We start from the raw sequence: 20,814 nt of genomic DNA, 5'->3' as shown, positions 1-20,814 counted from the left end.
AGGGGTGCTTGGAACTTTAGCCTCTTAAAGAGACTATTTTTAGTCAGACTAAAATAAGTCCCTTGGATCCAAGCACCCTCTTGGTGTGGCCGGCTCTTCTGTGGCCTCCTCCCGCTCACAATTGACATAAACGAACCATCTATACAAATCAAGCATGCAAAACATGATAATTTTTACTTTGTCCATACAAATGAGATATCCCACTTAACATACAAGTCGTCAATCAAGCTTCACAAAATAAAAAAACACTTCATGAAACAAAGAATGAGCTAACTCATCACGGAAGTCATTCACGATAGGGAGGAGGCCGGAGCCCCTCACGCACCGAGGGAGGAGCTCGCCATCGTCGCTCTAGAGGAAGGCTCTGTAGAGCCCAAGCCCCGGGAACCCCTCCGACGCTGGCCCTTGCGAGTTGAGGTCGACACCGGCATGGGTAGCAGGGCCGCTTGCCGCCGACTGGGAACTTAATCTTTGGGCCTCTAGAAATAATGCAAGCCTGTAACTAAAATACCTAGAAAGGTGAACTGAATCTTTGGGCCTCTAGAAATAATGCAAGCCTGAAACTGAAATACCTAGAAAGGTGAACTGAATCTTTGGGCCTCTAGAAATAATGCAAGCGTGAAAGTGAAATACCTAGAAAGGTGAACTGAATCTTTGGGCCTCTAGAAATAATGCAAGCCTGAAATTGAAATACCTAGAAAGGTGACCTGAATCTTTGGGCCTCTAGAAAGATTTATTACCTCCTCAAGCAGCATCAAACAATTCCATGTGTGCACCACAAATCTATACCAAGTTTGATCAGGATCTACTTTTCCAAATCAGAATTAGCGCTAGACCAAGGAAGATCAATGATATGGCCGTGAGACAGAGAAGGAACGAACAAACTCACCCCTCTTGCGACCTCCCTGGTAGATGCGCCGCCGCCGCGCACGACAAAGGGAGAAAAACAACTGGTGAAGGGGGAGCGGGGCGACCTTCGAAGGCCGGAGGGAGAGGGCGGCCGGAGTAGGGCGGCGGAGGCCGGAAGGAGAGGGCGGCCGGAGGAGAGAGAGGGCGAGCGGCCCTATGGGGAACAGAGAGGAGTCGTGCGAGAGGGGGGAGCGATCTGGTTTGGGCAGGGGAGATTTTTTTAGTTCTCTTTTAGTGGGCCCGAGGATAACTAACCCAATTAGAACCTCTCCACCGGGCTAGTTTTTTAGCTGGGTTAGAGCAAACTAGCTCAAACTAACCCCTCTTGTTTCGATAATTTGAGGCTATTTCAACCCAAACTAGCTCTAACTCAGGGATCCAAACAAAGAGGAGTGTTACTGCACATTGTTTTTTATGGCCATATCACCACATTGTTTTCTACTGCTGGTTCACTGGGCTACCGTGGTTCGCACTGCTGGTTCACTGGGCTGCCGTGGTTCGCACTCCTCCGACCTGAGTAGTACTCTAGTATAGTACTAGTACATACCGCATCATTCTTTGCTCCTTCTTACTACTTCGACATGTGGGAGAGCCAGCATCCGGGTCGACGTGTCATGCACCAGATTAGAGCGCGGAACGGAAGGGGGGCATCACCCCGGTCGGAGCGCCAGTAATTCATGACTATAGTGAGTGGTCATATCACAAGTCTTTCTAGCAGTAACACGCCGTCAAATCGCACAGCCCCACTCGCTCACCCTCCTCGCTTCTCTGTCAAACCGCCCACCTGAAAACTGCCGCGCATACTGCCCGGGAAAATCCCCGCCCTCAACTTTTAACTACGCAAAAATAGTTCGAGCTTGTTCGTTCTATATAAATACAGTACTTATTGTATGTTTATTCACCCGTGGGGTTGTTCAATGAATGGAGGGGCAGGGAGCACAAGTGAACAATACTGTAGTACTACTAGTAGTAAGTCGGAGTCGTACAGTAGTCACCTTAAATAGAGAGTTTCTTTTCTTTAATGCCACGTACACAAATTGAAACACTTGTTGTGGAGAGAAAAAAGATAATCACTCCACTATATATGGACGCAGGGGCCTGAGCGCTTGCTTTACTAGGGTTGCTCTCTTCATTCTCTCATCCTCTCCAGATATAAACAAGACAGCGGTAGCGACATTTTCTCTCTGCTCACCACTGGTCACAGATCCGGCCAGATCCCTTTGGCCGGTGTGTGTAGAGGACTAAAAGGTGCATCGTTCACGCGGTCATTGCTGCCGAGGGAGGAAACCCACAGCTGCCAGAGGGGTCCGATCCTCTGCCCGTGCCGTTCTCTCCGACACAGCGCCGGCTCGGGAGGTCCTCCAACCCTTCTTCCTCCCTGCCGTATTGTCCGCAGATCCGACCTGCCGCCGCCGACATCCCGGCGACCCTCAGGTATAAGTTCTTCGAAAGCGGCCTTGCTCTACTGCCCCAGCTCCCCACGTGTCTGCATGTGCATCTTTTTCTACTCCCATCAGCTCTTCCAAAGCCACCTAAATTTTTAGTATTATTAGAGGTAAATCTACTTCATGCATTCGAATTTAGGGCTTTGTTCAAACAACGAAGAAAGGGGGGAAAGTTGTAGCATGAATCTAGGACTTGATTCAAAGAGGAAATAATATGGTGAAAGTAGTAGAGACCGGATACCCAACCAGTCTCTTGGTTGAAAAGGGAAATAATGGGAAAACGCAGTACAAACTGGATAAGGAACATATCTATTATTGGTTGAAAAAAGGATAGAAAGTGGCGGCTGGTGGACAAGTCAACAGAGTATGTCTAGGATTAGATTTGCTGCCATCACATAGTAAAAGGTCTCCAGGATTAGATTTGCTGCCCTCACATAGTGAAAGGTCTCAGGATTAGATTTGCTGCCCTCACATAGTAAAAGGTCTCAGGATTAGATTTGCTGCCCTCACATAGTAAAAGGTCTCCAGGATTAGATTTGCTGCCCTCACATAGTAAAAGGTCTCCAGGATTAGATTTGCTGCCCTCACATAGTAAAAGGTCTCAGGATTAGATTTGCTGCCCTCACATAGTACAAGGTCTCCAGGATTAGGTTTGATGCCCTCACATAGCATGAACAAACTCGGCATCACCACTTTATGCCTCCTTGTAGGTACATTGTGCTGATGCGTCCACTGTCGCATGTCCTTATACCAACCTTTTGCTGTTGTTAATGTAAGGGCGCATGTAAACTGAAGCGATCACACTGTTACCTTAGGGACATGTCTAACCAGTGTTATTGTTAATCTAGTGCCTCCAGTGATAAGATGCAATTAAACTGTGTTACAAATGGCACTCCTGCTGTTTTCCCCAGTATGATAAGTAAGTTGCTCCTTTACGCTGCTGAGTGTCCTGGTGTCCCCATGGTCCCATGCCCTTAAACCAACTCTTTAGCTGCTGTTGATTTACTGTGTCTGGTAAACAAGCAATGCCACCATTAAAGTAATCCCATATTTGAGGAATCTCATTGTTGATCGTAATGCTTCTGGTAACATGAAGCATTGCTGACGTTTTAAAATTTCTACTGTCCTTGCGTGATTGCCATGAACATAATTAAGATGCTTCTTTTCATTTTGTATATGTTTTGTATATTCTTATTGACCAGCAACTGTTTACTTTCTATATTTTTGTGCAGATAGGGATATCCATTTCACCTTGTTGCTATTGTGACCTTTTGGTGAACTGCACAAAACACTGTCTTGTGCAGTTCAACTAAAATGTTACATGGGCAACATCTCTCAATTTTGGTGGAACTGCACAAAATGGTGATTGGAGTTTCCAAAATCTCCGTCAAATTCTGCTGGTAATCTCGTGCAACATTTTATTAGCCTTTGCAAGATGAGCCGTAGCTGAATGATGCAATCTTTGCTTCATTTCAGGCGAACTGCAGAAAAAGTGGCATGAATTGAATCATCGGGTGGAGCTGCAGGTTGACTTCCACTAGTGCCACTATTATAGTAATCATGCTCTTTATTATCTGCGCTGTGCAAACAGGAATACTCAACTACAGATGTTGTGACGGTCAAGAGCATTCGCCAAGTTCTTCGATTGTATGACATGGCTAGCCAAGATGGATTTAATCCCGATATTCACTTTATCAAAAGGCTCTAATGGGTTGGTTCTGAATCTTGCAAGCTGGGAATCAGTGAGATGTGTAGGCATCTTTGTTGTACTTATTATTTGGATCTTATTTGTTGGTTCTGAATCTTGCAAGCTGGGAATCAATGAGATGTGTAGGCATCTTTGTTGTACTTATTATTTGGATCTTATTTGTTGGTTCTGAATCTTGCAAGCTAGGAAACACGACATGATGATGCAGAGGACAACAACCATAACAAACAGTTCAAACTTGGTAGTATTATCTTTGTGAAAGTGCGACAAATGTGCTGATCATGAGCGTCCTGAGAATAATAATTCTAATTGTTGTGCATGTTGATCCTGTGGCACTGATAGAACGAGCGAATGCATTGCTTGTTTTAAGTATAAATTTCTATTAAAGCTAATTAAATTTAAGTAAAGTGACCACTAACTCCTGTTATTACAGTACCAATACAGACCCGCTCGTGAACTGACGTGTGGCCGAGGGTGCATCTTCTGCCGGGTGTGCAGCGGACAAGGGAGGGGTAGTAACTGTTGTCGCCTGTACACACTCAGCTTACTGTTGAATCCAGTTCCCCAAGAGCTGAAAAACAAACTGCTGCCGCCGCCTACACACTCGTTCACTCGAAGAGACTCCAATGGCGATCCGAGGGGTGAGCCTGCTGGATATGGACTTCAGCAAGGAGTTCCCCTTTGAGTTCGCCGTTCAGTCCTATGGTTGCACCAAGTTGAATGTGATGTACACCAACGATACGGACTCGGTGAAGCTCTGCCTCGCCTCAGTCCTATGGCTGCACCAGGTTCTAGAGCATTCGCCCGTTTCATCGGCAGCGCCGACTGCACCTTCGCTACGGTGGAGAGAAGGAAGAACGCGACGATTCGGCCATCTGGTGCAACAAGCTTGTCGACATCCAGAAGCAATACAAGATCATCAGCAACGGGCAGGAGAAGGACTCCGTGGTTGACCTCGCTGAGACCATCATCGACCCTTGATACGCCAACATGAAAGAAGACGACCTGAACACGTGGGAGGTACCTCTGAATCTAGCCTACATAACCTACGCGGCCAAGGACGCATACGCATGCTACGACATGTACAGACAGATCTTGGACATGAGGGCGTGTCTGCTTCCCGTAACCGACGAGTACACGGACAGCCGCAACATCATGATCAAGCGTGCCAGGAAGGTCTAGATGTTGTACTTTATCTGTTTATAAGCACCTTTATCATCTGAGTGTTTCATGCATTAGCCTATGTGTCGTAATTATCTGTTTTGTCTGAAATAATTCTCTTAAGAACCCATTAACCTGATTGCTTTTTAGTGGCTATTTGCTTATGTATGTAAACTAGTTCACTTGTCCGTAAAAAAAACTAGTTCACTCGGCTGTCGTGCTTTGAATCTCCTTCCTCCCAACATATTCCCCTCCTCAGGTGGACCCAGCAGGTCTCTGAATTTTCTCCCACTTTCTTTTTCGATGTAAACTGAGTTTTGTCCCAGTACTTTCCCCTAGAACCAACTCAACTGTCCCACGTCTAGCCTAAAAAATAATAATACCCCACGTACTATTAACTCATCAAATTAAAATGATATTTTATTTCGTAAGTTGAAAGTTCTTACAAAATAATAATAATAATTGTTTATATATAACTTGGCAAGTTAACTCCTAGTGATTGCGTACATAAGCTTGCAAAGATTTTACTGACGTGCAATCATGTGTTTATGTTTTTATAACATTTCTCCGTCTAGCCCAACATGATATTTCCACCCAGCCCAGCAAGTCCGTGGATTTCGAGAAATATGCAAATGGGATTTAAACGGGCTGCATAGATGCTACATCATTGTTTCACCCAGCCCACCAAATGGACTAAAAAAACAAATGGACTGGCTGACATGTGGGCCAGTAGGTCGAAGCCTAAGAAGGCGTTGGATTTACATCCAACGGCCGGCATTCTTCTTCAATCTCTCGTCTTCTTCCCCCAGCACTGCCGGAACCGCCTGCTCCAGCCTTCGGCGTCCAGCGGCGTTGTTTTGCGCTCCTCAGCGAAACGCTACCCCGCCGACGGCCAGGCCATCCCTCCACTCCGCACCTCGTGTTATTCTCTGCCGAGTGTAGGCCCACTCCGCACCCGAACCAGTCAAGTTTCCCACTCCTCTCCGTTTGCGACTCCACTGCCTCGTCTTCCCCATCTCCGGGTCGTTCCAGTCTGGGGCCTCGCCGTCGTCCATCGCCTCGGTGCGCTTGGCGCGGCGTGGTCAACATACGAGAGTCATCGGAAGAGGACTGTACGTGGAGAGCCTGACGGCTGGGACCCACGAGGTCCATGGTCGCACGCAAGGAAAGTTCCTCCTTATTACGCACTGTACATGCTCTTTACGTGGGAAGGGCTTCTGTATTTCGCGAAAAAAAGTTCCCCCCGCTGACAGGTCGGACCTACCAGCTATATCTTCGCACGCAAGGAAGTGCCTCCTTATTACGCACCAAAAAATGAATACCCCCTGCTAGTTGGGACCCACCATAGTGGGTGGCTGACTTGTGGGCCTACTAAGTTGACGAGGATGGAGGGCTTTGTCAACTTAGTCAATATGAACGATTCTAGCTCCAGTGACCGTACGATGTCCATCCAACGGCCATAGTGCTTCTTCAACCTCTGGTCTTCTTGCTCCAGCCGCCCAAAGCAGCGCCGGTCGTGTTGCCTGCTCCTGCCTCTCGTGGCCGGCTGTGATGCCGTGGAGGCCTCACCGCCCCCTACTACTCCCACCGCTGGCCCAGGGTATCCCTCTACTCACCCACACCCCCTGTTATTCTGCGGCGATGGCAACCTCACGCCGTAGCCGAACCAGTGAACCCTCGTACTCCTCTCCGCGTGGGCATCCACTGCCGCGTCTTCCCCGGCTCTGTGTCGTCCCCTTCCTAGGCCTTGCCGTCGTCCACCACCTTGGTGCTGTCGCGGCGTGGTCAATGTGGTCAACGACCGACTTCCATCGAAAGAGTACTGTACGTGGAGAGGCTGACAGCTGGGTCCACGGCCACAGCCCAGTTTTTTTGTGATTTGCCAAGTAAGTCGCTTTGTCAGGCCTGTTGGGCTGCAAATCTTTCAAGACGAGGAGAGCTTCATTCGGCTGGCCGAGAAAATGGCCTATCAGTAATGAGAAATGAGCTGTACATTTTTAAAACACATCAAACCGGCAATTAGTTTCAAATATCTTTTTTCATTTCGAGATTTTAAATTACATTAATTTTTATGCGTGGAGAATTTGTTGGATTTTATATTGATATACATTTATTTTTAAAATCAGTTTGAATGTGAGTCGAAATTTCAGGATTAAAAACAGTTCGGACCGCACCGAAATATGCAAAATTTCGTATAATTTTTTAACCGTGGCCACAATATGGGCTGTAATGCTAACAAAAAGAATATGGGCTCCAAAAAAAACCTTAATAATTAGCAAATGGGCTGTAAATTATTAGAAATAATGGCAGATGGGCTGTATGCTGTTTTCCACAGATTTGAGGCTTTCCTAAAAAAAAGTTTGACGCACAAGCAGTGACTGTTGGATGTCCATCGAACGGCCGTCGTGCTTCTTCAATCTCTGCTCTTCCTGCTCCAGCCGCTCAAACAAGCGCCGACGGGACTGCCTGCTCCCTCCTCCCCGCGGCCGGCTCTGCTGCCGCGTAGGCCTCACCGCCCCATCGTACTCCCATCGCTGGCCTAGCCATCCCTCTACTCACCCACACCTGCTGTTATTCTCCGGCGACGGCAGACGAACCAGTAAACCCTCGTACAGTCGTACTCCCCTCTGCGTGGGAAACAACTGCCGAGTCTTCCCTGCCTCCGTGTCGTTCCCTTCCTAGGCCTCGCCGTCATCCACCGCCCTGGTGCTCTCGGCGCGGCCTGGTCAACGTGGTCAACGACCGACATGCATCTGAAGTGGACTGTACGTGAAGAGGCCGACAGCTGGGTCCACGGCCGCACGCAAGGAAATGCCTCCTTATTACGCGCAAAATAATGATTCCTCCACCTGACATCAGGGACCCACCGAAAGGGCCTCTGTATTCCGCGAAAAAATGTTACCGCCACTGACAGCTCGGACCCACCAGCTATATCTTCGCACGCAAGGAAGTGCCTCCTTATTACGCACAAAAAAATGAATACTCCCCCTACTAGCTGGGACCCACCATGGTGGGAGGCTGACTTGTGGGCCTACTAAGTTGACTGGGACGGGGGCCTTTGTCAACTTTAGTCAATATGAACGATTCTAGCTCCAGTGACCGTACGATGTCCATCCAACGGCCGTAGTGCTTCTTCAACCTCTGGTCTTCTTGCTCCAGCCGCCCAAAGCAGCGCCGGTCGTGCCGCATGCTCCTGCCTCCCGTGGCCGGCTGTGCTGCCGCGGAGGCCTCACCGCCCCCTACTATTCCCACCGCTGGCCAGGCCCTGCGGCGACGGCAGCCTCACACCGCAGCCGAACCAGTGAACCCTCGTACTCCTCTCCGCGCGGGCTTCCACTGCCGCGTCTTCCCCGGCTCCGCGTCGTCCCCTTCCTAAGGCTCGCCGTCGTCCACCGCCGTGGTGCTCTCCACGCGGCGTGGTCAACGTGGTCAAGGAACGACTTCCATCGGAAGAGTACTGTACGTGGAGAGGCTGACAGCTGGGTCCACGGCCATAGCCCAGTTTTTTTGTGATTTGCCAAGTAAGTCGCTTTGTCAGGCCTGTTGGGCTGCAAATCTTTCAAGACGAGGAGAGCTTTCATTCGGCTGGCCGAGAAAATGGCCCATCAATAATGAGAAATGGGCTGTTAAAACGCATCAAACCAGCAATTAGTTTCAAATATCTTTTTTTTTTCATTTCGAGATTTTAAATTACATTAATTTTTATGCGTGGAGAATTTGTTGGATTTTATATTGATATACATTTATTTTTAAAATCAGTTTGAATGTGAGTCGAAATTTCGGGATTAAAAACAGTTCGGACCGCACCGAAATATGCAAAATTTCGTATAATTTTTTAACCGTGGCCACAATACGGGCTGTAATGCTAACAAAAAGAATATGGGCTCCAAAAAAAACCTTAATAATTAGCAAATGGGCTGTAATAATGGAGATGGGCTGTATGCTGTTTTCCACAGATTTGAGGCTTTCCTAAAAAAAAGATTGACGCACATGCAGTGACTGTTGGATGGCCATCCAACGGCCGTTGGGCTTCTTCAATCTTTGCTCTTCCTGCTCCAGCCGCTCAAACAAGCGCCGGCGGGACTGCCTGCTCCCTCCTCCCCGCGGCCGGCTCTGCTGCCGCCCAGGCCTCACCGCCCCACCATACTCCCATCGCTGGCCTAGCCATCCCTCTACTCACCCACACCTGCTGTTATTCTCCGGCGACGGCAGACGAACCAGTAAACCCTCGTACAGTCGTACTCCCCTCCGTGTGGGAAAAATGCCGAGTCTTCCCTGCCTCCGTGTCGTTCCCTTCCTAGGCCTCGCCATCGTCCACCGCCCTGGTGCTCTCGGCGCGGCCTGGTCAACGTGGTCAACGACCGACATGAATCTGAAGTGGACTGTACGTGGAGAGGCCGACAGCTGGGTCCACGGCCGCACACAAGGAAATGCCTCCTTATTACGCGCAAAATAATGATTCCTCCACCTGACATCAGGGACCCACCAAAATGTTACCTCCACTGACAGCTCGGACCCACCAGCTATATCTTCGCACGCAAGGAAGTGCCTCCTTATTACGCACAAAAAAAATGAATACTCCCCCTGCTAGCTGGGACCCATCTTGGTGGGAGGCTGACTTGTGGGCCTACTAAGTTGACTGGGATGGGGGCCTTTGTCAACTTTAGTCAATATGAACGATTCTAGCTCCAATGACCGTACGATGTCCATCCAACAGCCGTAGTGCTTCTTCAACCTCTGGTCTTCTTGCTCCAGCCGCCCAAAGCAGCGCCGGTCGTGCCGCATGCTCCTGCCTCCCGTGGCCGGCTGTGCTACCGCGGAGGCCTCATGGCCCCCTACTATTCCCACCGCTGGCCAGGCCCTGTGGTGACGGCAGCCTCACACCGCAGCCGAACCAGTGAACCCTCGTACTCCTCTCCGCGCGGGCTTCCACTGCCGCGTCTTCCCCGGCTCCCCGTCGTCCCCTTCCTAGGCCTCGTCGTCGTCCACCGCCCTGGTCCTCTCGGCGCGGCGTGGTCAACGTGGTCAAGGAACGACTTCCCGCGGACGTGGACTATACATGGAGAAGCTGACAGCTGGGTCCACGGCTGCAGCAAGGAAGTGCCTCCTTATTACGCGGAAAATAATGATCCCTCCACCTGACAGTTGGGACCCACCGAACGGGCCACTGTATTTCGCGAAAAAAATGTTTCCCCCTGACTGCTGGGACCCACCGGCTACATCTTCGCATGCAAGGAAGTGCGTCCGGGCAAAAAAAAAAACGATTCGCCCCCCTGACTACTGGGACCCACCAGCTACGTTTTCACAGGCAAGGAAGTGCCTGACAGTCGGGACCCACCTGGTCGAAGCGTACGTAGCATTGTCATTCTGGTCGCGAACGTGTACGTACATACTGGTCGATGTAAAGGCGCGCACGTGTCGTAGTAGAGGCGCGCACGTAGCATGTACACGTACGTAGAGCGGCCAATGTGCAAGAAAGAAAATACGGCCACGTACGTACATACGGGCAGGGTCTCGAACGCCTACTCGCGCATACGTACGGCCAGGGCTCGTGTACATGGCTGGGTCGGAACGGAGAAACAACGTCGTCGTCGTGTTCATGGGGAGCCAACCGGCTGGGTCGGAACGGAATGCGTCGTCGTGTTCATTGGGAGGGCTTGGACGGAACAGCCGATGGAAACGAGGCCTGGCGTACCGCAGAACGGAGGAAACGGCCTTGTGTTCGACCGGCCACGTTTGAAACGGGATCCTATTCATCGGGACGGGTCTGGCATACCGCAAAACGGAGGAAACGGACCTCCTACGGTCGAAATGGGGGTCCTGTTGATCAGGAGGGGTGTGGCATACCGCAAAACGGAGGAAACAGACTTGTGTTGGAGCGCTACGGTCGAAACGGGGGTCCTGTTCATTGGGAGGGGTGTGGCGTACCTAAAACGGGACTCCACGGGACACTGTTCATCTCCACCGTCGACCCCCTCCCGCCTCCACGGGCTACTGTTCATCCACCGTCGACCTCCTCCAGCCTCCACCTGCGACTGTTCATCCAGTCTCCACCACGCGCTATTCCACCGGCTACTGTTCAACCAGCCCTCTCCACGGGCTCCTGTTCAACCACCCCTCCACGGGCTACTGTTCATCCAGCCCTCCACCATCTACTGTTCATTCTTCCCTCCACGGGGTGGTCCTGTTCATCCTGCCCTCCATGGGGTCCTGTTCATCCAGCCCCAACCGGCTCGATCGATCGGGGTCCTGTTCATCCAGAGGCAACACCACGGGGTCCTGTTCATCCACCCCCACCGGGAACTGTTCATCCAAACCCCCCAGCAACGCTCACTGTTCATCCAGAGGTAGCATCGATCGGCTTCAGTTAGCAGCAGTAGCGAAGGAATCGCTCGATCGGGTTCTGTCGTGGAATTGTCACGGCAGATGTCCTCGGGTTAGGACTTAGTCGTGGAGCCATCGCAACTAGGAAGCTTGAAGGGGTTATGCGGGACAAGGAACACGAGGGTTATACTGGTTCAGCCCCTTACGGTGAAGGTAAAAGCTTACGTCCAGTTCGAGGTGTTATTGATTAGGGTTACGATCGCCAGGGAGCTAAACAGCTATGCCCGGTTCTCAATGAGGTTGTTGTTGCCCCTAAACCGCTGCCGGGTCCTCCCTTTATATAGGGAGGCTGACGCCCAGCAGCCCTTAGATTCCGGCCGGCTCATAAGAGTGTCCGGCTCGGACTCTAAACAATACTTGCCTTACACTACAAGTCTACTATAACAATAAAGATTGTACTACGGGCTTTAAGCCATCGCCGGGTCTCAGCCCATCTCTGGCCCATTATCTTGAAACTTAGCTCCGGGCTTCTGGCAATGACCCTTAGTGTAACCCGGCCCTCCTGGCGGGTGACTCCCAGGTCTATATCCTCAACATTAGGCCCCAGATTGACTTGAGCCGGCTCGTGTCAATCTTCAACTCTGCCGACAGAAAAATCTCCGGCTTACCGTTCGTGTGAAGGCCATAACCCGGAGTGACGTCATTCTCCGGACTCCGGATAATCCGCCGTGACATCATCCTTATTAAGTCCGTTTTTTACTCCGCCAGATCCGCAACGGATCTCTGCTGTTACTGTCTTTCCAAAAATCGAGGCGCCGTGAGGGGGAGATAACCACGCCGTGGTCTCCTTGAATATCGTGCCCACTTATGACTTCCCTTATAAATAGGCCGGCCCGGCACACTCTTCTCACACTCTCCTTCTTCTTCCTCGCGCTGTCGTTCCTCTGCCCGAGCTTCTGCCGCCGCCGCCGCCGTCGCGCCCCTGATCTTCATCGACCCGGCCGCTGCATCACCCTGACCCGGACCAGATAACGGCGGCGACCTTCGCTCTTCCTCAACTCCGGTGAGTCTTCTCTGCCTTGCTAGAACAAATCTGTGGTAGGGTTCATCTTGTGTTCTTCGCGTTCTTCACCATTGCCGCAAGTTTCAGTAATCCCTGTAGTCACTGCCCCCGTTGATCTTAACTCTTCGTAGAACCTTTGCGGTAAATGTTCGAGATCTATTCCATCTGCAAAAAATCCTCTTTTTACTGCTTAAAAACCATGTTCCACCTTAAGAACTTCTCCTGCTTCTGTTTCTTTAGGTCTAGAAAATTTTCATCTTGCCCGACCATTTTGATCCGAAAAAGTTACTGTAATATGTGAAATCTGTTTTACCACACTTAGTAAAAACTGCAGCCCTTGAATCTTGGCGGCTTATATTTCCGACTTAAAGAAAACACGCGCCGTAGAACCTTCCGGTTTAAAGAGAACCATGCTCTGTAGTATCTTCCGACTTAACCGCAGTAAGCCGTAGATGACCAACTCATCCTGAATGCCCCGACGGTTTAGATAACCCACCGTATCAATACATACCATTAGTCCCCTTCATAAGCCGTCATTGTAGTTTGAATGATAAACTCCGGCTTATGATTAACCCGGACACTTTCCTCTTTATCATAGATCACCAACCGTCACCATGCCTCCCAAAGCTCCCATCACTTGCAACTGGATGAGATCCAACGTCACTGATGAGACCCTGGCCAACTTCGTTAAGTCCGGATATCTGCCCAGGAAGGAAGTGATGTCCTACCGTGCCCCTGATCCGTCAGAAGAAAAACCACAGCCGAGGGAGGGGGAGGTAGTGATCTTTGCGGACCATATGAGCCGGGGCTTCGCACCGCCCGGCTCAAAATTCTTCCGGGATGTGCTCAACTTCTTTGACCTTCGACCTCAGGATATAGGACCCAATTCCATATCCAACCTCTGCAACTTCCAAGTCTTTTGTGAAGTATATCTTGGAGAAGAACCGAGTCTACTGCTCTTCAGAGAGCTGTTTTATTTGAACCGCCAAAATGAGTGTGCCAATGGGCCAAGTCTAGAGTTAGGCGGCATCTCCATCCAGCGACGTAGGGACTGTCTGTTCCCTTACGCAGAGCCGCCGAGCCACCCTAAGGACTGGAATATGACTTGGTTCTATTGCCAAGACACATCCCCGGCTGACGAGAATCCACTGCCCGGCTTTCGCCCAACACGCCTGGAGCCGACTCACCCGTTATCCGACAAACTTACTGCCGCAGAACGCCAACCTTTGCTTCCAACGATCAACAAGATCAAGGCCCTGCTAGGCAATGGTCTGAACGGAATTGATGTGGTTCGGGTCTGGATCTCATGGCGGGTGATCCCATTGAGCCGCCGCCCCGGCTTAATGTGTGAGTACACCGGGCGAAAGGATGACCCGCAGAGGCACAGTCGCAATGATCTTCCAGAAGACGTTGCTGAAGAAGAGACCAAGGCTCTGTTAAACGAGAGCCTGGCAGACTGTGGAAGAACCGGGCTAGCCCCGTTCTGCAAGACCAATCCAGCCCCAGCGGTAAGCCGCTGACTTTAACCTTTCAGCTTCTTTGATATGTCACCTTGCTCTGAACCATTTCAAGAATTCATTACTGTATTTCTCAGGCTGATGATAAATTCTGGCGGGTCAAGTATGACCATGAGGCGGCCAAGAAGGCCAGGAAGGCGAAGAAAGCCGCCAAGAGAGTCGCCCCTCGCAAAAAGGGAAGCAGACCCACTGCTTCGGAGCTGCTGCAATTAAGCGATAGCTCCGAGTCAGAGGTAACCCTTAAACCTTTAAACTCTTGCCATATTTGTTGTTTGCTGCGGTCCACTTTACCATCATTTTGTTTATTGACAGGATGACACCGGCGCCAGTAACCCGGTGATTGAAGAGGTAACATTACTCTCCTCCGACTCGGAGCCTTTGCCACAGCTGAAAGTCCGAAGGGTAACCCGGAAAGTAAGCTTTTCTCATCCATTAGCTCATCAAGACCCTCAATTTCTTTTGAAGCAGCAGGTTCACGAAAGCCGGCGTCTCACCCGGGCCCGCAAGGACACCGACCTCTCCGCCGGGTTACCCGACGCGACAAGGAAGTGCCGCACTGAGGTTTTTTCTCACCTGTACCCTTTTCATCCGTTGGCGGGTGTCATCCGTCAGCCACTCAACTCTTCTGACTCCAATTACCAGGAGACCTCCCCCTCTTCGGGTGACTCCATGCAGTCAAGTCTGCCGGCCTTCAAGACTGCACCCGGGTAATAACAATCTCCTTACATTATCTGACTGTACTTACTTTTTGTATACCTAACACTTCTGTCTTTTCAGTGCCCAGGCAAAGCTCACCAAAAGAGCAAAGAAGACCAGGTCAGCCGGAGTGCCAGACTTGCCTGAGCCGGAGACGACGGCTCAAGAGCCGCCAGCCGCCTCCGCCCCCGAAGCCACCGTTCCCATGGACACGGCGCCTGAAGCCCCTGCCCCGACCACCAAGAGAACAACCGAAGCGTCAGCTAACCCGGAGGCGTCCGGCTCAGCCCCACCAGCTAACGACCCGGACGTGGTAATTACCCGGACGGAGTATGTTGAGCCGGGGAGGCCGACCGCACTGGCCAAATGCTCCGCGAAGGGGGAGTTGCTGCAACCCCATCGGGTGAATCTGGATCTCTCCAGCTACACCGATTTAAGCATTGGAGAGCTTGTCTCAGGCTACATCAGCCAAGTTCACAAGAGCCGAGACGCCGAGATCGCCATTGTCAACCAGATCCAACAGAAATCTGAGGTAACCTTCTGCCATTTTCTTATTTCTGCATAGTGATCCTTGTCATCCTAGCCCCCAAGTCTAGCACTTATACTTGAATATGTTGTAGACTTAGATTCCGGCTTATTGAACTGAGCCGGCCGTACATAGATAGATACGTTCAATATGCATTAGCCCCCAAGTGCCAAGTGTCTTTGCTTGGAAAGCGCTTGGGACTTTATAGAATAACTGTTAATAACCCGGAAATATATGCAGGCTGTTGGCAAGAAATTAGAGTCGGCCCTGGCGGATCTCAAGAGCCGGCTGAAGGCACAAGAGATGGAGACCCGGAAGGCAAACGCCAAGTTTGTCTCCAGCATCGCTGCTCAAGAAAAGCTGAAGACCGAATTTGATGCTGAGCGGAAGGCCTGGGCTGAAGAGAAAGCCGCACTGGTAACCCGGGCGGAACAGGCGGAGAAGGCCCTTAATGAAAAAACCGCTGAGCTCTCCAGCCTAAAGCGCCAGGTTTCCCAGATGGTGGCTGCTATCTTTGGTAAGTCACCTCGCCGGCTTTCATCAAGTCTGTATATGTTATAATTCATCCTTGTCACCGGCTTACCTGATCTTTATTTAAACAGGTCCCAGGAGTGCCAACCTGAACCAGAGCGTGGTCACCAAGTTAAAGGCCGTGTACACCCTGGTGGAACAACTCTACACCGGGTCCCAGCGCGCCTTAGCTGTGGTGGCCCTATCCAATGAGGTGCCAACCCATCTGGCCGAAGTCCTGCGCCGGCTTGCTGTTCTGCCACAACGGATCCAGGAGCTACGCCGAGCCTCCGCAAGATCCGGAGCAATTGCCGCGCTGAGCCGGGCCAAAGCATTCCTGCCGGAGCTAGACCCGGCAGACATCGCACTGGGTTACCCGAGCTTGAAGGAAGACGGCTCCGCCTTCGACCAGCAGGACTTCGCGGCATGTGTTAAGGCTGTACGCCCGGTGGCCACCATCATCGGGAACAACACCGACTTGACCAAGTATCAGCCGGGGTACAACGCGGAGAATCAGAGGATTCCAACCCCTCGCTATGAAGCTATCAATCTGATTCCTCCGGCTCGCCAGCACACCTTCGCCCCGGAGATTAACCCGGCCGGGTTAATTGACGAAGAAGCTCAGTTCGAAGCTCTCCGTGGCATCGACTGGAAGTCGTCAACCTTCGAGGTCTCGGGATCAACCGGAGCAGAGGACGAGCCGGGGACTTCAACCCAGCAGGCATCGTAAAGCGGCTGGCGGTTCATCAAACAACGCTCCAACCTTGAGACTTGAGGAATTTTGTAATAGACTAGGTGCAACATTTTATCTCTGCCGTGCCATCGTGCACGTAATGAACGCTGAAATCCCTTGAAATTATCCTTTGTGTTCTTCCGGGTCGTAATTATCCCTTTGTCCTTCTCAACCTTAAAAGGTGCCTTTAAGTATCTGCATAGAAAGGTAAATCACAAATCGCAAGGCGGCTTACCGCCCTGAAAATCAGGTGTTTGAAATGGATAACCCGGAATACGAACCGAAAACACTGGCCCTTAACTATACTCTGAACATAGCTGTGATAACACACTTAACAGCCTGTAAACATACTTCCGGTTTAAATAACCCGGGTAGCACTGTTGGTACCTTAACTCGAATTTACTTGTCTTGATGACATCCATGATGTTCAACTAATCAAGATAAACCAAAATTAAGCCGGTAAGTGAGACCCGACAGTACATACTTTGACATGATCAGAGTAGACTTGTGATAAAATATAAAAACTTAGGGGCTTCCGGTTCGAATACGACCAGAAACTCGGTCCAAAGGGGTTAAGCTAAGATTTGGATACGATCGTATAGCCCCCGGTGGGTGTGGCGATGCCAATCAAGAGGGTATCGACAACTATGTTCTCTTTGGTTCGAATACGACCCATGTTTGAACAGGAAGCCCCCAAGTGATTCTGAAAATTGTTTAATGACGCTGATTCGAATACGATCCACGTCGGTTCTCAGAGGGGTTACACTATGATTCAAATATGACCAGAGGCAACTTCCCAATGAGCTCGGCACTTTGCCAATCAAATGGGTATCGACAGCTATGTTCTCTTGGGTTCGAATACGACCCATGTGTGAACAGGAAGCCCCCAAGTGACTTTACTGCTTACGGCTAGACCCGAATGCGATCATAAGCCGGATCCTCCTTTCAAATTAGTATGACACATATATTTGGAGGAGAAAAAAGGACAGAGGTCCTGCTTTATTGCTTATCATAATATATATATGTCTGAGATAAATATGTACACCACAAGAGCCGGTAGCTCAAGTGTAATAAGGCCGAAGCTGAGCGATATTCCACGGCCGACGGGTCTCCTCCTCAGATTTACGCGAATCTTTACGCTCCCGAACATCAATGAGGTAATATGACCCGTTGTGCAAGTTCTTACTGACCACAAAGGGCCCTTCCCAAGGTGGGGATAATTTGTGTGCATCTGTTTGATCCTGGATGAGCCGGAGCACAAGGTCGCCTTCCTGGAAGACCCGGGTTTTGACCCGGCGGCTATGATAACGGCGCAGGTCTTGTTGGTAAATCGCTGAACGGGCTGCTGCCACATCACGCTGTTCATCCAACAAGTCCAGAGCAACTTGACGCGCCTGTTCATTGTCCGTCTCAACATAAGCCGCCACACGAGGTGAATCGTGACGGATGTCGCTAGGGAGGACCGCTTCTGCTCCATAAACCATGAAGAAAGGCGTGAAGCCAGTAGACCTGTTAGGAGTAGTGTTGATGCTCCATAAGACGGAGGGCAACTCCTCCACCCAACAACCCGGCGTCCGTTGCAAAGGGACCAAAAGCCGGGGTTTGATGCCCTTCAGAATCTCCTGGTTAGCTCTCTCAGCTTGACCATTGGACTGGGGATGAGCCACTGAAGAAACATCAAGCCGGATATGCTCTCGTTGACAAAACTCCTCCATAGCGCCTTTGGACAGATTAGTGCCATTGTCTGTTATGATGCTGTGCGGAAAGCCGAAGCGGAAGATCACCTTTTTCATAAATTGAACCGCCGTGGCTGCATCACACTTGCTAACTGGCTCAGCTTCCACCCACTTCGTGAATTTGTCCACTGCCACCAAGAGGTGGGTCTTCTTATCCCTGGACTGTTTAAAAGGTCCGACCATATCAAGCCCCCAGACCGCAAAGGGCCAAGTGATCGGGATCATCCTCAATTCCTGAGCCGGCACATGAGCCCGTCGGAAGAACCTCTGACAACCATCACACTTACTGACCAAGTCCTCCGCATCAGCGTGAGCTGTCAACCAATAAAAACCATGATGGAATGCCTTGGCCGCAAGGGATTTTGAGCCGGCATGATGGCCGCAATCCCCTTCATGGATCTCGCGCAATATCTCTTGACCTTCCTCAGGGGAAATACAACGCTGAAATATCCCTGAAACACTGCGATGATGCAACTCGCCGTTGATAACAATCATTGACTTGGCCCGCCGGATTATTTGCCTGGCCAAAGTTTCATCCTCAGGCAACTCTCCCCGGGTTATATAAGCCAAGTACGGCATTGTCCAGTCTGGTATGACATGAAGAGCCGCCACCAGTCGTGCCTCCGGGTCAGGGATAGCCAAGTCCTCCTCTGTAGGCAACTTAACCGAAGGGTTATATAGGACATCCAGGAAAGTGTTAGGCGGCACCGGCTTTCGCTGAGAGCCGAGCCGGCTTAAAGCATCAGCCGCCTCGTTCTTCCTGCGATCAATGTGCTCCACTTGATATCCCTGAAAATGCCCAGCAATGGCATCAACCTCGCGGCGATAAGCCGCCATGAGGGGATCCTTAGAATCCCAAGTGCCTGATACTTGTTGAACCACCAAATCTGAGTCCCCAAAGCACCGTACCCGGCTTAAGCTCATCTCCTTAGCCACCCGAAGACCGTGGAGTAAGGCCTCGTATTCAGCCGCATTGTTAGTGCAAGGAAACATCAATTGTAGCACATACTGGAACTTGTCACCCCTAGGGGAAGCCAATACAACACCAGCCCCCGAGCCCTCCAGCTGCCTGGACCCATCAAAGTGAATAGTCCAATAGGTGTTATCCGGCTTCTGCTCAGGCACTTGCGACTCTGTCCAATCATTAATAAAATCCACCAAAGTCTGAGACTTAACAGCAGTGCGTGGCACATATCTGAGGCCATGAGGCCCAAGCTCAATAGCCCACTTAGCAATTCTCCCCGTAGCCTCTCGGTTCTGGATAATATCCCCAAGAGGGGCAGAACTGACCACAGTGATGGGATGACCCTGAAAATAATGCTTGAGTTTCCGGCTTGCCATGAACACACCATATACAAGCTTCTGCCAGTGCGGGTATCGCTGCTTGGACTCAATAAGCACCTCACTGACATAATAAACCGGCCGCTGAACCGGATGCTCCTTACCCGTCTCCTTACGCTCCACCACCATAGCCACACTGACGGCTCGTGTGTTTGCCGCCACATACAGTAGCAAGGGCTCCTTATCAACCGGAGCAGCAAGGACGGGGGGCTCTGCCAGTTGCTTTTTCAAATCCTCGAAGGCGGTATTAGCTGCATCATTCCAGACAAAGTTATCCGTTTTCTTCATCAACTGATATAAGGGCATAGCCTTCTCCCCCAAGCGGCTTATGAACCGGCTTAAAGCAGCGATGCGACCTGCCAAACGCTGAACATCATTTATACATGCCGGCTTAGCTAGAGAAGTGATAGCTTCGATCTTCTCCGGGTTAGCTTCAATTCCTCTGTCAGAAACCAAGAAGCCCAATAGCTTGCCCGCAGGAACACCAAAAACACATTTGGCCGGGTTAAGCATCATCTTGTGGACCCGGAGATTATCGAAGGTCTCCCTTAAGTCATCTATCAGGGTTTCCTCCTTGATGGACTTAACCACAATATCGTCCACATAAGCGTGAACATTGCGCCCGATCTGTTTATGGAGACAATTCTGTACACAACGCTGGTAAGTCGCCTGCGCACACTTGAGCCCAAAGGGCATAGAGACATAGCAAAAGGCTCCAAAATGAGTGATGAACGCCGTCTTCTCCTGGTCCTTAACTGCCATCTTAATCTGATGATACCCGGAATAGGCATCCAAGAAACTTAAGCGTGCACAACCTGCCGTAGCATCAATGATCTGATCAATATGGGGGAGAGCAAAAGGATCAGCCGGACACGCCTTGTTCAAGTCCGTGTAGTCCACACACATCCGCCAGGTGCCGTTCTTCTTAAGTAGAAGCACCGGGTTAGCCAACCACTCTGGGTGAAAAACCTCAACAATGAACCCGGCCGCCAAAAGCCGGGCCACTTCTTCACCAATAGCCTTCCGCCTCTCTTCGTTAAACCGTCGAAGGAACTGTCTGACCGGCTTAAATTTTGGATCAACATTGAGAGTGTGCTCAGCGAGTTCTCTAGGTACACCTGGCATGTCAGAAGGTTTCCATGCGA

This window comes from Triticum aestivum, chromosome 1D, assembly GCF_018294505.1.
Source record: "Triticum aestivum cultivar Chinese Spring chromosome 1D, IWGSC CS RefSeq v2.1, whole genome shotgun sequence".
Classification (NCBI taxonomy): domain Eukaryota; kingdom Viridiplantae; phylum Streptophyta; class Magnoliopsida; order Poales; family Poaceae; genus Triticum; species Triticum aestivum.
Note: the sequence above shows the minus strand (reverse complement) of the source record.